This window comes from Heliconius melpomene, chromosome 13 (genome assembly GCF_056956725.1).
Source record: "Heliconius melpomene rosina isolate 202511_hmr_F chromosome 13, ASM5695672v1, whole genome shotgun sequence".
Taxonomy (NCBI): domain Eukaryota; kingdom Metazoa; phylum Arthropoda; class Insecta; order Lepidoptera; family Nymphalidae; genus Heliconius; species Heliconius melpomene.
Window position 1 is genome coordinate 12,906,410 of NC_140401.1, and position 16,734 is coordinate 12,923,143.

At 33.6% G+C, this 16,734-nt stretch overlaps 1 protein-coding gene across 3 annotated transcripts in view; it reads right to left on the minus strand.

Moving 5' to 3' along the window:
• The window catches only part of brat (tripartite motif-containing protein brain tumor), a 349,175-nt gene extending 332,945 nt beyond the window's left edge, over positions 1 to 16,230 (minus strand). For all 3 annotated transcript variants that reach the window (XM_085196078.1, XM_085196077.1, XM_085196081.1), the window contains exon 1: positions 15,872 to 16,230. The gene's annotated coding sequence lies outside the window, so the exon portion shown is untranslated. The remainder of the gene's footprint in view (positions 1 to 15,871) is intronic.
• Positions 16,231 to 16,734: the final 504 nt, after the last annotated feature.

Here is a 16,734-nt window from a genome sequence, read left to right on the forward strand (position 1 = left end):
AGGGAACGGAGAACGTAAGAAGAGGAACGGAGTGTCTTAACACTTGGTTCCCTTTGCCTCTGAAGGTGATTTAAATTTTATTTAATTTTTAGTCAAAATCAGTTGTTTGACTTTTACAATATTTTAACAATTATATTGTTTGTTGACGTTAACGTGACGGTTGTGAATTCGATGCGATTTTAACACGAAGGAGTAAATTATTTTTATATTCTCACTCTGTTAACAAGAAAAAGCACTGCGTTGAGTTCCACTACTTAGCACTCATTAACTCTGCGGAAAATGGGGAGTAGAAATAATGTCTCAACACTAAATCCCCTTCGCATACTCTCCTATCGGAATACTGTGGGAATTGAGTGTGACTCGCAAACGAAGAGTTCTATACACTAAACAAACATACTTGATGCTCTTTCTTTGTTATAAAATTCAAAATACATTTTCAATGTAAAGCTTTTAGGTAATACCCACATATATAAAGTTAACTTCAGCTTACAGTAACCCGAGCATCTAAACTTAGAATTAATTAACCGAATAAAATGCACTAATGCACTTTTAAATATGAACAAGCTTTACACTTTAAACAAAAAAAATGCAGTCTGTTCCAATAGGACATACACCTGTAATGGTCTGAAACACTTGATTTTGTAGTGTCGTGTTTAACTAGTGGTTTTTTCAGTTTCACGCTATATCCCGCACGTGTAAGCAGCGTAGCCCTTTGCCTCGATATCAGAGCGGAGAAATGAGAATATGAAATATTTAATTTCCTTGAGTGGGAATCAAACCCACGACCTATCTTGTTTACAGTCACACGCGAGTTCAAATCAATAAGTGTGGAATAATACTTTGAAAATATAAGGGAACAACTTTTTTTTCACTATAGAGAAAAGAAAATATTGAAAATTAAAAATATTGAAAATCTTATATATTTATTGGAGCACACGCATACAGTAGCACTATCAAAGCATAGTGGAAATACATCCCAGTATAAGCATGGTGGTCCTGGGTGCGATCCCTACACCAGGGGGAATCTTTTTCAATTCCTCGCTCTCGTAACACTTTAAAGAGTGGCGTTAAGTTCAGACACTCAACACACAATATCTCAAAAATTAGGCAGTGTGTAGCCAACGATGTGTTTAACCACTAAGTTCCCTCTACTAACCCTACACTGCTAAATGCGGAATGCAGTCTAAAACAATAAAAGTGTATATAAATTGTTAACAAAGCTAACATTCTGCATACATATATTATAAATAAACTGATTGCAGCAAACAATTAGTTTTCTCTTAATGTATAATTAGTTTGCGTGCGGATTGTAAAACAACGAGTGAGGTAATGTACGTTTAGATGCGTTTCCTGTTTGTTTCATGTTTTATAAAGAAAAATCAGTTTTAATTAATTTATGGATGCATAAATAATGAAAGATATGTGTTGTTATTTTAATCCGTCATGGCGCAGGGGATCAAGCGTGTGACTGCGGCGGTTGAAGGTTCGATTCGATGAATTATTATTTGTTAATATTTTAATTTCAATGCATTATCTTAAAAAATCGGCGGAAAATGGAGAACGGAGTGTTAACATTAGGTGTTTTTAAAGCCGTTGCGACACTTGTGGATTCGGTTACCGTTTAGGGGATTTCTTTTTTCATTTATTCGTATTGGTAACAGGACAACACGCGGCGTGGAATCACCACTCAACATATAATTTGTCGAAAATTCCCCTATAGTAATTCCTTTAACTAAGTAACTCACTTATAATTAAATAAAATTAAAATTAAATCAGCTTCACACCGTAACCAGCACACTGTAGAATAAAGTAATACTCCGTTCCCCACTAATTTATTAAATATTTTAATTTGTTAATATTTATGTAAGCAGAGAAAACCTTACAGAGTTCAACACTGTTTTTGTCGACTTTTAACCAGTTAATAAATAATCAACAAAACCTACTTTAACATGCCATCCCCAAAGATAAATGCAATTTAAAAAAAATATTACCTTACCACAAAATATTTAACAAAAGATAAAAAAAAAGATTCATACAGCTCTCGACTGTTAATAATGGAAAAAAAGCCCCCTGTATTGAATACAAAGTGAAGCGTACGAGCCTAACCCAATAACGATTGCGGCACTGTATCAAAAGCGCTGCCTCTACAGATATTAAACTAGTTACATACATCGGTCACATACGATTTAATATGATTAAAACAGTTTAGCATTTTAAAATATGGACGCCATTTTTTTTTATTTGCAGTTTCAAAATGTCTGGATTGATTGATATAGATTTATCGAGCAAATATAATTTATATAGAAATTTATTTTAATATTTATAATGTAATATTGTTAAGACATTTCGTTCTCCATCCTCTGTCAAATTTTCGAGACATTGAGTGGTGGTCGATAATGGAGAAATGAAAATAATTCATTCTTGAAAGTAGGGATCGTGTAACCATCACATTTACAGTAAGACGTTATTTCTCTGTGCCACGACGGTTTTTTTAGGGTAGGGTAGGCAGAGGAAACATGGGAGCCTAGTGTTAAGACACTCCGCTCCCTATAAAGATCCGTTTCCCACTTTCCGCCGGAATGAAGGCATTCCGCGTTGAATGGCGGAAGTATTCGCTGCGCTTTACCTTGTTGACAGGAGAAGAAATTGAAAATATGAAATATTTGTTCTAGAGTGGGATTTAAACACACAACCTGTCGCATTTTCAGTTACTCGGTTGAACTTTTTAAATTAATTATTTTAAAGAGGCACAATCCGTTGTTGAGTAACATATACCATCTACGAAAACATTAAATAAAATGTTATGGGGTTTAACATTAGGTAAGAATACATAAAATTAACGTAAACTAACTATAAAGGTCATAGATAAAGTGGTTATAAATTTTTACTATTACTATAATAGCTACGTTAGTTCCTTTCGCAAGCAAATGCAACGAAAACGGGAGTTTATATTTAAGTGTCATTGTTATTGTTTGAATTTAGTATACATAAATTGATGTGTACAGGTATTTTCATTTATAATTATAATATAGAAAAAAATCCAGATTTCCAGGATTTGTATGAAAGTGGGGGGCGCAGTCTTAAAACTACGATGCTTCTGTTCACCCCACTATACGCGGGATACAGCGTGAACAAAAAAATATTAAGTAATAAGAGTTCTATCGTTTACCAAACTTATGCTGTGAACCTAGATAATATTTAAATACCATTCAATCTTACATACATACAAATAAAAAAAATACACCATAAATAAATAAAAAAAAACTCTTTTTTATAAATACTGAAAATCATACAAAAATTGAACATCACCAAGCCCAATGACACAGCAGATGTTACATTTTTAAGTGGCACCTAAATAATCCAATGACTTGCCAAATCTTTAGATGAACCTGGCGGCCAAGTGCGGCCAAACTCTCGTCACCTATCTTGAACTTTATGCCCCTTTATTTCCTTATTGCCACTAAAGCTGCTTGAAAAATAATCGCCCTATCTTTTGGAACGGTGCTCTGTTCATTTTATTGACAACATATTTCAGAAAGCAGGAGGAAAATGAAACAACAAGCGATTATGATAGCTTAGTAGAGCATGCATTTAACAATGGATTAGATATCAGACGTTTTATATTACATTTCTGTGTTAAGTACGTTTTAAGTAATTTAATTTTTCTATTTCGCTCTACTAAGCCGAGCGTAGCGTTCGGTAGACAAATGGAAAACTGAATATTTTGGCACTAGATTCTCCTTCTACACTGCTACGCTTCCCTTCTTTTAATGAAAAAATTACAGAACTGACCCACCGTAAGTACATTCAATCAATCAATCAATCAAATCAGCCTTTTCGGGTCCACTGCTGGACATAGGCCTCTCCCAGGGTGCGCCAAAGCTCCCGATCCTCCGCCTTCCGCATCCAGTCGAAGCCAGCAACCTTCTTCAGGTCGTCGGTCCATCGAGCTGGAGGGCGCCCTACGCTACGCACGCCGATCCGCGGTCTCCACTCAAGGACTCATCTGCTCCAACGGCCATCGGTCCTTCGACAAAAGTGTCCAGCCCATTGCCATTTCAACGTACTAATTCTGCGAGCGATGTCGGTAACTCCGGTTCTTTTCCGGATAACCTCATTTCTGATTTTATCTTTCAAAGAGACTCCGAGCATAGCTCGCTCCATAGCACGTTGGGCGACTTGGAGCTTATGGACTAGACCGACTGTTAGCGTCCACGTTTCGGCACCGTATGTCATGACTGGCAAAACGCACTGGTTGAAGACTTTTGTCTTCAGACATTGCGGAATTGGCGACGAAAAGATTTGACGTAGCTTGCCAAACGCTGCTTAACACAGTTGAATTCTTCGATCAGCCACCAGAACATTATTTTTGCTTATTTAACCCAAAAATGTGGAAAAATTATGCATAATTAATAAATAATCTTTATTTTCAACCTAATTTATAAACAAAATATATTGTATACCAGTGATTTGTATATCTTAGAAACGTAGAGTATAATTTGTGAGTATTGCATTAGTGTTTATATTTGCACTGCAAACACTATATATTTCAGACCCAGGGTAAGGTTAAACTAAATTTGTGGAACGTGGAAACTCCTGTACGTTTGCTTGGACTTTTCAGCCTTGCGGCTAGCGCTGGAGGCGTGTAAACTTTTTGCTGCTAATATAGCGTCAAGCATATTATTTTATTATATTAGGGTACTATAACTGTTGGTAGGTTTAATAAATGATTCGGAATCATTATATAGAATTCATCTGCTAGCATCATAATAATCTATATATATAAAAGGACTTGTCCTCACTGACTGAGGTAAGACGCACGCACAGCCGTAACCGCTGTGCGTAGAAACGTTAAATTTGGACAAAAGTTTACTTTCGTAATCTGGACATCCACTAAGAAGGGATTTTGAAAAATTTTAACCCTAAAGGGGTGAAATAGGGGTTCAAAGTTTGTATGGAAAAAAAATTAAATCGGCACCGATTTTTATAAAATTTGAAATTTAGATTTTTAAAAGTATTTAATGGAACACGTATTTCATCGTTTTCTAGAATTCTCCCCCTAAGGGTGCAAATAAAGGGTTGAAAGTTTGTATAGGTATGTTTTAAATCGTCACCAATTTTTATAAAATTTGAAATTCAGACTCTTAAACGTATATAATTAAACACATGTTTCATGGTTTTCTAGAATTCACCCCCTAAGGGTGCAAATAAGGGGCTGAAAGTTTGTATGGGAAAATTTTTAAATCGCCACCGATATTTATAAAATTTGATATTTAGACTCTTAAAAATATTTTATTGAACATATGTTTTATGGTTTTCTAGAATTCACCCCCTAAGGGTGTAAATAAGGGGTTGAAAGTTTGTATGGAAAAATCTATAAATCGCCACCGATTTTTACAAAATTTTAAATTTAGACTCTTAAAAATATTTCATTGGACACATGTTTCAGGGGTTATTAGAATTTACCCTTAAATACGCAAGCGAAGTTGCGCACGTCCGCTAGTATAGGATAATCATATGAACTGTTGAAGACGGAGTAATTTATCACTAAATTCTCTTTGCTTATCCCGCAAAATTTGTAGAATAAAAAAAACATTTATCTCTGACTCTACAGTACAAAGTTAGGTTGAAACATATCTAATGAGTAATTTAACGAGAGCCGAAGTTTCACACTAAACTACATATTTGAGTTTCTGTGTTTAACTTAAATGATATTTCGTTTGACTTTTTATCAACCGCTTATATAAAATAGAAATTTAATGTTCTGGTTTTATATAATGTACTAGCGGACCCGGACGCAGCTACGCCTGCTTGAAATATAAGAATATAATTTCAATCTAGATGAAATGCTAAAAGTGACTATTGTATTTATTTTCATAAGGATGAATATCAAAATGACGCGGTAACGAACGCGGTCGCGTAGCGACGACGGTTGTTATTAACATGGCAGAATAAATTGCATGTCAAATTAGAAAGTATTTTAATTTATTAGTATATACGTGTAATGTAATATTATATAGCCTATAGCACTTCTGAAGAATGAAGCTTTCATCCAAAACAAAAACAAAGTAAATCGGACCAGTAGATCCAGAGATCTTAGCGTTCAAACAAACAAACAAACAAACAAACTCTTCCGCTTTATTATATTAGTATAGATTATAATATTTTCTAATTATCCGGGTATATGTCAGCTATAATATGTTAGCTAACAGTATAGCCCGTATATAGCAGGGTAGGCACAAGTAATGTATTGTTAAGACACTCCATTCCCCATATATCCCAGAATTTTTGAGACTTTGCTTGTTAAGTAGTGGAACTTATAGTCGCATATGTCATATTACTATTAATTCTCTGAGTGGAAATCGAATCAACAACAATCGCGTTTACAATAATACTAAGATGGCCTCCTGGCTTCGGTTAAGAAATATTCAGAGAGAACCTACTCGTAGTGCTAAAGCACTCCACCCTTAATTTTTCGCATAATTATGAGACTGTGTAAGTTTGTAAAATGAAGCTGGCGTTGACTTTTGCCACTCGCCACGCCATGTCGAAAATTGGATATAAACTGAGGAAAGGAGTGTCTTAACACTACGTAAACTCTCTCTTGCTTTATGCAGGATACAGTGTGAAGTTAAAATAAAAAAACTCGCCCTCAAATTTCGATGAAAAAAAGACCCCTCCGATCAACAATCCATAAGCACATAAGCTTATGTACATAAAATACATAATATTGAAACAGCTGTTCTAAAAACAATATTCCAATATAAAACATAAACAGTGGTGTTTCACGCAGCGTGACAACATTCTATTTGCATTTTATTTAACCAATTACGTGGGCATTTAAATGGAGTTTACATTTATTTGTATTGACGATTAATTGTTAGTACTTACTCTACCTACGTTATGACGTGAAACTACAAAAAATATATGATTTTTAAATTTACTACAATGACCAATAGAACGAGACCCCCGGACGCCCAAGGAAGAGCTGGTTGGATGTCGTGATGCACGATATGATAGCCAATGGTCTAACCACCGAGGACGCAAAAGACTGTGCAAAGTGGAGTAGGTTAAGTAGGAAGGCAGACCCTGGTATTAATGCCAGGAATAAGAAGAACCAATAGATTTCCACTAAAAATAACTTTAGCAAAGAATCGCCATTTACTAAGTACGTCGAATGTAACTTATAACGAGGCTGTTACCTTGTAATTTTGGTCACGATCGCCAATTAACTCTTAAGCCTTTTACGATCGAACCTTCTAACCCAGACCTTTCTGTTCGCAATTTGTTTGGAATGTTTATGACACTCATTTTACTTGATTTTGCTATTTTATTGCTTATTTTTTTTTGTCCAGAGAATAGTGACTCATTCCTTCATTTTTTTACTTTACATGTCATAGAATGTAGTAAATTATTATTTATACATCCTTCAAAGCATACAAAAATACTACACTAAAACTGAAAAGAAAAACAAACCCAATAACTAAATTCTGATTAAGAGAAAGAAGTTGGAATTATTTAATTGTTTGAACAATAGAATCCTCAAAATTTCAGCTTAGCTACACAACAACTAATAACATATTAACTACACCTACCAAATTATGTAACATTCCATACATTTTAAATCGAATACTCGTACTCTACTCCAGTTATTTTACACAGGTCGCTCCAAATGAGTAAAAGCTTTATGAGTTTGTCTAACATTCTGTATAGTGTTTAAAAAGTCAGTTAAAACTTTAACGGGGTCAGACAGTATCATAATAATTCTTCATTATAACATTAGAGCGTGGTTCTGACGAGGTTTTCTAAAATAATGGTGTTCGTTATGTTTAAAGGCCAGTGGCTCGGCGCACTAGGATGAGACGATAAACGCGAAAGGTTGTATGTTCGATTCCCATTCGAGGAAATAAAATATTTAATATTTTCATTTCTTGGGTCTGGTAACGTGTCAAAACTAGTTGAGTTTCACCACTCAACGCAATATTCTTCAGAATTCAACGGAAACTGGGGAACGGAAGTGCCTTAGGGGTTGTCCATTAATCACGTGAGGCTTGAAAGGGGGGGGGAGGGGTTTGATAAAAATCACGAAAATAACACGGGGGGGGGGGGGGTGTTGTGTAGTAAGATATCTCGTGTATTTATTTTTTCGTCTAACGCGCGATTTTTGAACAAATGTTAAGCACAGTGCCAACAACTGACCTGCAAGATGCTTATCCAGTTGTTAGTGTTGAAGAATGTGTTGCTAATCCGTGGTCCGAGGACAATATACATTAAATATATTTATGTACTAGTACAATACATGTTTTTCCTATGATTAAACTCTTCGTTTATTATTATTGTTATGGCAATAAAAAAAAACTTGCAAACTGGTGTAGACATTTTTATTATGGTCCTTAATTTCAGAATAAAATAAGATTATAGTTTATACCTGTATTTAAATTAAGATAATATTCAGAAAATTTTAAGATTCGTTGTAGGTACTAAAAATACACGTGATGTTGAGAAGGGGGAGGGGTGGTGGTCTTAAACCTCACTACGTATCACCAATGGGGGAGGGGGGGTTAAAAAATGCTAAAAAAAGATCACGTGATTAATGGACAACCCCTTAATGGGAACGGAGTGTCTTAGCTAGATTTCCAGGTTCACTCTAGGGTAGGCACCCTGCTGTGTGGAAAGTTATTTTAAATCCTGGGAACCCTATATTGTATAAGAGAGATGCGTATATAGTCTTTCATTTGTTTTTTACTCTTTCAATATATCTCTCATCAGTACTGTATTTAAAAAGTATTTCATTCTCATACTTTCTCAATCATTATGTACCTACTTATATTAAACAATTATACAGTTTCATATCTTATATTAGATTTTTATAAAAAAGTTTAGAAATTTCATTGTGGTGTGATTGTAAGTACAACTAAGTATTTATAACTTGACTAGAAAATAAGATGCGAGTTTAGTTTTTCGCTAATATTGTCTTGAGTGTATAATTAATATTTTTGATAATAAAACAAATTTATGGTAAACGCCGCAAGTGTGGGTTCGATTCACACTCGGAAGAATGAGTTCACATTATTTCCCTGCTCTGGTCTTAAAATCGGGCGGTTCCCTCTGGTAGGGGGAGAAGAGCGTGAAGTTGCTTCATATAATTTTCATTATAATCTATATTTTCATCAAAAAATTAAAATTGATTTCTACATATATTTAAAATTGAAATATTTATATATTGTATGCATACTCTATCTAGTATTAAGCACTTTCACCTTTGAAGTCGGTTAAAAATACATAGCCTTGGCTCCAAATAGCGCCGCTCAAAGGTAAAGGGCCGACATGAATATTTAACACCTTCGCTATAACGATAAGATGCTATGGACCCCTATGTTAAGAATTGATATATCTAATTTTATGTTTTGTTATGGGTTTTAATCCTTTTGATTTATATGTGACATATTTCTTTAAAAAAATATAGTTTTCTTTTTACTTACACGTGGATTTTCTTGCCAGAACGGAGAAATATATAATTGAAAAAAAAAATTCTTTGAGAAAGTATTGAATTCATTTTTTTACAGCTTCACTACAATATTAGGGTAAGCAGAGGGAGCCTAGCGTTAAGATACTCCGCTCTCCACTTTCCACCGAACTTTAGACGATTGTGTGTTGAGTGACGGAACTCAAAGAAGAAATTAAAATGTTAATTATTTCATATCCTCAAATGGGAATCGAACCAACAACCTGTCGCGTTAAGAGTCACAAGCAGCCTCTGCGCCACGTGTGGCCGTAATCGAACTCATAACCTATCTTTTACTGTCGGGCACTGTACGTCAAACAATGTTTCTTAAGTAATTGTCCCATCCAATTTCATTTAAACAATAAATTCAACATTTTCAAAAGAGAAACGTACAATATCTATTAAGTATAATGTAAGTAATTATTTCGGGCTCTTTCAGCGTTGTCCATTTCCTGTCCGGCCCTCCCTTGAGGATAACCCATAGCCGGTATAAAGATCACGCAATAAGAAATACTACTTTGTTACTCATGATGAACACATGTTTTAATATTTTATGGGTTTATATACCATATATGATATATAAGTATGGTAAATACATATATACCATTCTTATATAACCATCACATTGGTAATGACTTCTAATCTTAATTAGAAATATTTATAATCTACAGAAACTTTTAGTATTTACTGGACTTGGAAAGTTGAAATTTGACTTGCATGTGGATTGGGGAGTAAAAAGAAGCACTAAAAAGGGATTTCTCGAAATACTTATGGAAAATGGAAAAAACAAGATTTTTAATTTTATGTCTTAAAGTCCACGCAAACATTCCACTCTCCACTCGAAATTGAGACATTGAATTTTGAATCGTGTAGCTAAATGCCGCGTTTTGTCTCTCCAGAGCAGGGCAATCGATATAAGTCATTCCCTCCGTATGGGCAATCGATATACGTCATTCCCTCGTATGGGAATCAAACTCAAAACCATCGCACTTACAGTCACCTAAACTCGATGGCCCCAACCTAGAATTATTTAATTAAAAACTCCAATTAAACATGATAATTACTCAAAAGTTGCAAATATTTCAACTAACAATATACATTAAAAACACATTAATTCGTCACAGAATGAGATTCAAAGGCTTTATGATGAAACAAATCATCTATTACGACATAACGTATGAACATCGCAACTTATTCGCTACTAACGAAATGAATAGTATAATGACGCACGAAAGTGTTTAATGTTTTTTTTTATTGAGCTATAGTTCATGGGAAACGGAGTGTCTTAACACTAGGTTCTTTCTGTTTACCCTGCTGCCTGCGGGAGTCAGCGTGAAGCTGTTTCAATAGTTTGTATATTGCATTTTTTTTTAATAGTGCAATTTATTCTGGAGTTTTTATCAAGCACTTTAGAGCTCGAGTGTAAGCAAATTAAGGTCTTCCCGTCGATCGGTAAATCTAAAATTACTTCATGCGACAAGAGGAACGTAATCAAAGATGTTTATTTATTTAGAATTTAAAATATTAGTTATACACGATAAGAGGTAATGATGTGGCTTAGCGCCTGCCTATAAGCATAACAGTAGGTTCGATTCTCACTCAGGGTAATGAATTGTTTTTTCTTTCTCGTAAAAAATAGTAAAAATTTTATATATGCGCATTACTGAATATTAACAAGCCATTACTACAAATTAAATGATTAAGCAGCAGGAGCAAACGAGCAAGGCAAAGGGAACCCAGTGTTGAGACACTCTGCGCCCCACTTTCCGTCCTTTTTCGAGACATCGTGCTTTGAGTGGTCGAACTCTTATTACTTATAGCAAGGAAACGGAAATAAGTCATTCCACGAGTGAAAATTACACCCAGAATCGTCGCATTTACAGCCATACGGCGACGACGTTAAATTATTAAGATTCAAATTAAGTAAAATAATTACTTACAATAGCGATAGTTCTCGAAAATATAGCCAAAACCACATGACAAAACTAGTCTATCTAAAAAGTACCTTCTCAATACCACTCGTTCACCTCTTATGTAGGCCAGTAACAACAATAGTTGCAAAAGCAAAGGTTAGTGAGAGGTTCCGGAGTTAGATGATGAACAACGGAATAAGACAATCGCAACGAACAGAATCTTTACAAAGCGTTGCGTAAGTATCTTACTTTAATTTTGTAATCGGAATACTTATTTGTTATTTTAGCTTCGCCTTATGCCCTGCATATTGTAGGATAGACAGAGAGAATCTAGTGTTCAGACACTACAACCAGGGGGTTGCTAGGGAGCAACGCCCAAAATTCGAAGCACTGTACTCGTATATTAATTGGCGGAGCTCAACGCCGCCATTTGATTTGTTACCAGAGCGAAAATAAGAAAGTAATTATTTCTCTAGGGTGAAAATAGAACCCAACATTTTTTTTAACATTTTTCAATTGTTCAATTTTTCAATCTACATTTAGGAGTCAACAGCTTCAAATTTAATATAAGAACATTTATGTCTTTTACATAATAATTGGCCACTTTGCCCACACACCGATCTGATGTGAATTAGCCGAATGACAGGCGAACATGTCCAATGATGACGGCCTGACCTCTCGATGCAGTTCTGCAGATGGATTAAATACAATTGAGGTCATCGATCTATAATTAAGAAACAAATCTCTGGTTGTCATTTGGTTATGTAATCTGTTTCTGAGTTTCGTCACCCAACATTTTATTATAGATTGTAATTTCAAATATTTAAAGAGGCAAAGGGCGGCGTTGGATTCCGCAAGTCAACATGCAATGCCGTGGAGGCCTCCGTTCCCGAAAAGTTCTCCAGAATATGGAACAGTGTCTTAACAGTAGGTTTCCATCTACTTACCCTGCTAAAGAGACTAAAGAGTATTGAATTCGAACCGAAAGGGTAGAATGGAGTGTTTTAACACTAATAATAAAGCTTAATAAAACATGAATATTATCGTTCTCCATTTGGGAAGTACTTAATTGACATTATCTGCATCTGCACACTTAGAGTAAGGAAAGGAAGAGAGAAAGATAAAAATATAGATAGATGACTTCCTGTGTTTAATTAATATATTGGAAAAATTGTCAATGAGGTTTCCGCCAAGCCGCACTTTCTTTATTCTCATTTCATCAATTTCATTTGAAAATATTTTTATAATAATCCACAATGGGTTTCACATGACATTAGTCACCAGTTTTTATTTTTTTTTCTTCACTCATACATGCGGGATAAAGCGTGAAGCTAAAAAAAGGGCTACTAAACATTTATTGGCAAACAAAAAGGTTTACTTAATTTGTTTTTCGACATAAAACCTAAGCAATACTCGTTTATCTAAATGACCGAATGCCCTACTAGTGTAGTTCGCACGAGATAGCAAAAAAATGTTTACATGGATTTTCTTTTACGTAATATTATTATTTAAGAGACTCTTATATTGTTACATATATGTTATTTTTCTTTGGTTAAGTGAAATATAATACTTATTTTCCTTATTATAGCTTTGTACTACTCATAAAAACATCATGGCATAGTTTGGACAATTTAATTGTAATTATCATGGTTGTAGGTTTGATATTGCAATTCTTTTATTTTAATAAAATGTTATTAAATATTAATATTATATACATCTACTTTGCTTTGGAAATATTCTTCTTAGAAAATATATTAAAATTTTAACTAAAAAAAAATCTTAGAATTACAAAAATAATTTTATTAACTTTCATATGTTATTCCGCAATTAAGTAACAAAAACACTATTTTAGAAAATGTTTAACAGTTTGAAAGTAGCGAGATACCATATATTATTGTTTGTTGAGAAAAGCAAGTCAAAATTATAAAAGTATTATTTATACAAGATCTAAATATATCTTCAATTACTTTCTACGTAAAAGATTATTAAGTTGGAAGGAACATAATCATATTTAGCTCACAAAGGAACCTAGTACATCTTCATATATACAAGTAAAATGAAACAAGATGGTAGATCGTTTGAACTTTAAACCTAGCTCAGGATATTCTTTAAAGAACAGGTGTTTTCAAATTGGATTTTAAGTACTTGGAAGCTGTAAGTTTATAAGTTACTGGATTGTATTTCTATTCCATACATGTGTTTCATACGAAAGTGTAATTTAATTCTACTTTATTAATTTCTAGATACTACTGGCAACTTAGTTTGTGTAGACTTTTTAATGCTCTTTTCATACTGTTTCTACTTGTTTTACTTTTAAAGATTATTGAGTGCATTTCCATGTCGATAAAAAAATCATTGAAATTCATTAAATAGTTCTAGAAATGTGCTTGGGCTAAAGTAATGAAAGTGACTTATTTGTGTTACCAGTGTTTATACAATAAAAAAAATATAACCACTTCCACAACTGAGCATCGAATCCTGAACTATCGCATTTACAGTATCCTAATGCTGTCAACTTACAAGTTCCAATTATGTCAAATTTGTCACGACCCTCAAGATTTACCTGTTGGACTTTTCCTCATACTCGTACCTCCAAATCCAATCAATAAACGTCTGTACTGAGATTTATGATTTGTTTTATTTGATAGACTTTTTGTTATAATAATTTATAGAAAATACACAATGGGATGGTGCTTAGCTCTTAATAAGCGATAGTTGTAGGTTCGACCTCAACTTGGGGATATAATTTTGGCGTATCTCTAAAAATGGGTGGAAAGTAAAGAATAATATCTTAACAATAGTCTTGCTCCCAATTCCATTATGCGGAAAAAACGTTTTTTTTCACCTTCAATTGTATCTCACATATATCAAGGAAACCTGGTGTTAAAGAACTGCGTTCCTTACATGACATCTTTTCAATAGATTAAAAATTAGCGCAAAATATAAACACATTATTATTACTTAAATGTATTGTAAACTATACTTAGAAAGTGCTAATGGAATAAAGCAACATTCTGACACCTTAAGTGATTTTGAGTAGGAGTAGAACGTGAAACATGTTAGAATTATCATTAAAATATTTTTTATATATATAAATAACGTAGCATTTCTCATTGTTTAATGTAAATGAAAAATAATTTTAGTAATTTATTGACAACCGAGGACTATAAAGTAGTAAATAAAATATAAAAAGTAGAAAAAATTAAAAGGAAAATTGGCAACGAAACAAGACATTGCTTAATCTTTTTAAAGTTAAATAATACTTGCAATATTTCGAAAATTAAAAATACTCGTATATATACTATCGAGAACATATAAAATGTAGATATCTCTTAACTCTCCATTTTGTAGAGTTGTTTTTCCATTCCCTTTTCCTTGGGAAAATACAATCCAACGTTGTATACAAGAAAGCTTTTGAAATTTACAGCCATCGTTCAAGTATATCAGGTACATCCGTGTACCAACAAAAAATTCTAAATATTTTTTACAGCTCCACGTTTTCCAAGCTTAGCAAGGCAAAGAAAACCTAATGTAAAAACACTCCGCTCTCCACTTTCCCTGTTGGATAAAACTGCGTTTTATCATAATTCCTGTTAATCATATTATATTCAAGTTATTCATGTTTTCTACTCCATTTACTCAAATGAGTAAGCAAATATGTAATTAAATATATTTGTTTCTACTCATAAGTCATAGCTAATAGCATTACATTGTTTTTGCTTGGATGACCTTGAACCCGAGATTACACATGTAAGCTGCAATCGATCGTAATAATACTATTAAAGAGCAGTGACCTTCTTAAAATTAGGAAATATATATATTTTTAGGTTCACGCTATACGTGCGGACATAGCAGGTTGGGCAGAGGGAACCTGGTGTTGAAACACTCCGTTCCCATTAAGACACATGCGTTTCCCAGTTTCTGCCAAATTCTTGGAGGCATTGCGTGCTGAGTCTGAACGCAACGTCACGTTTTAATTCGTTACCAGAGCGACGAAATTAAAATATTAAATTTCCTCCAGTGGGAATTGAACACAAAGTCGCACGCTTGTAGTGGAAAATTGTGGAGAACGGAGTGATATAACAACTAGATTCTCTTTCCATACTTTAAAATAATGCAAAAGAAACGAGAGAAAATTAAGCAACAGGTTAAAAATATCAAAAATAATAATTTATTAAGTCTCCTTTTTCTTTAAAGTAACGTAATAGTACTTCAATCCTATACAATTGAATGTTTAATTAGTGTTATTATATGTACACGTATTACGAACAAACAAAATTAAGAAAAAAATACGTAAAACTAAATATTATATAAATTTTAATAAGTTATTTTCGTATATTTTCACATAAATAAATTGTAACTCGTCATACCAGCTGATTACCAACACCTACGGAAGTGTTCGTTGCTTACTCTAGAACTCTACATTACGCTACTACTATAGTTACGTACTCACCTTCACGGCTCGATCGATATCAACGTGTTGATAACCACACCTCAAACAAACAAAAAACAAAACATAAAAAATAACAACCGTCAAACAGCAAGTGCTTAACTATCAACAATAGATTGTACTATATGTATATACTGTGTAACACTGATTACGTATACCGGCATTTTCCCGGCGAAATGGAAATTAAATGGAAATAATACGGAAAATAAGGATTTTCGCGATTTAGATTATATTATAAATTGTTATTTAATTGAAAAATAATATGAAACACAATAAAAATGTTATAATTTTATTATATTTATCGTAGTTTTACATATAATTCAGCGAGAGCATCGAATAACCGCCTCGGTGGCGCGGCCTATACTGACTTATGGACAGCATGAACTAAACGCGCCAGAACCAACTCTATAGCGCTACGAATGGAAAACGCAAAAGAAAATCTATATCTATCCTTCTTTAACTTATAGTTGTTGAGACTATACATAGGTTTTTCCTTTTCTAGCGCTGAATTTTGTTTACTTTTGTACAGTATCTCATTAAATTATTTTTATATAATTTGTGAAGAAAGTATTTTTATTATGATATTTATATAATAAATAAATGAAGTTACCATTAAAACTGTATTCTGTTATTCATTGAATTAGGTCGTATTTGAGACAATATATAAGACCGTCTTGGCACAGCGGCACAACGTCTGACTGTGACGGCTGTGACATCGATTGCCGCTCGGAGTATTATTTCATTCGTTGAGTCTTATCATTTATCACTAAATTTATCAAAAATTAGTCGATCTGTAGGGAAAGTAGTACCTTAACACTAGGTTCCCTCTACCTATCCTTTTATATGAGGAAACAGCCAATATTCAT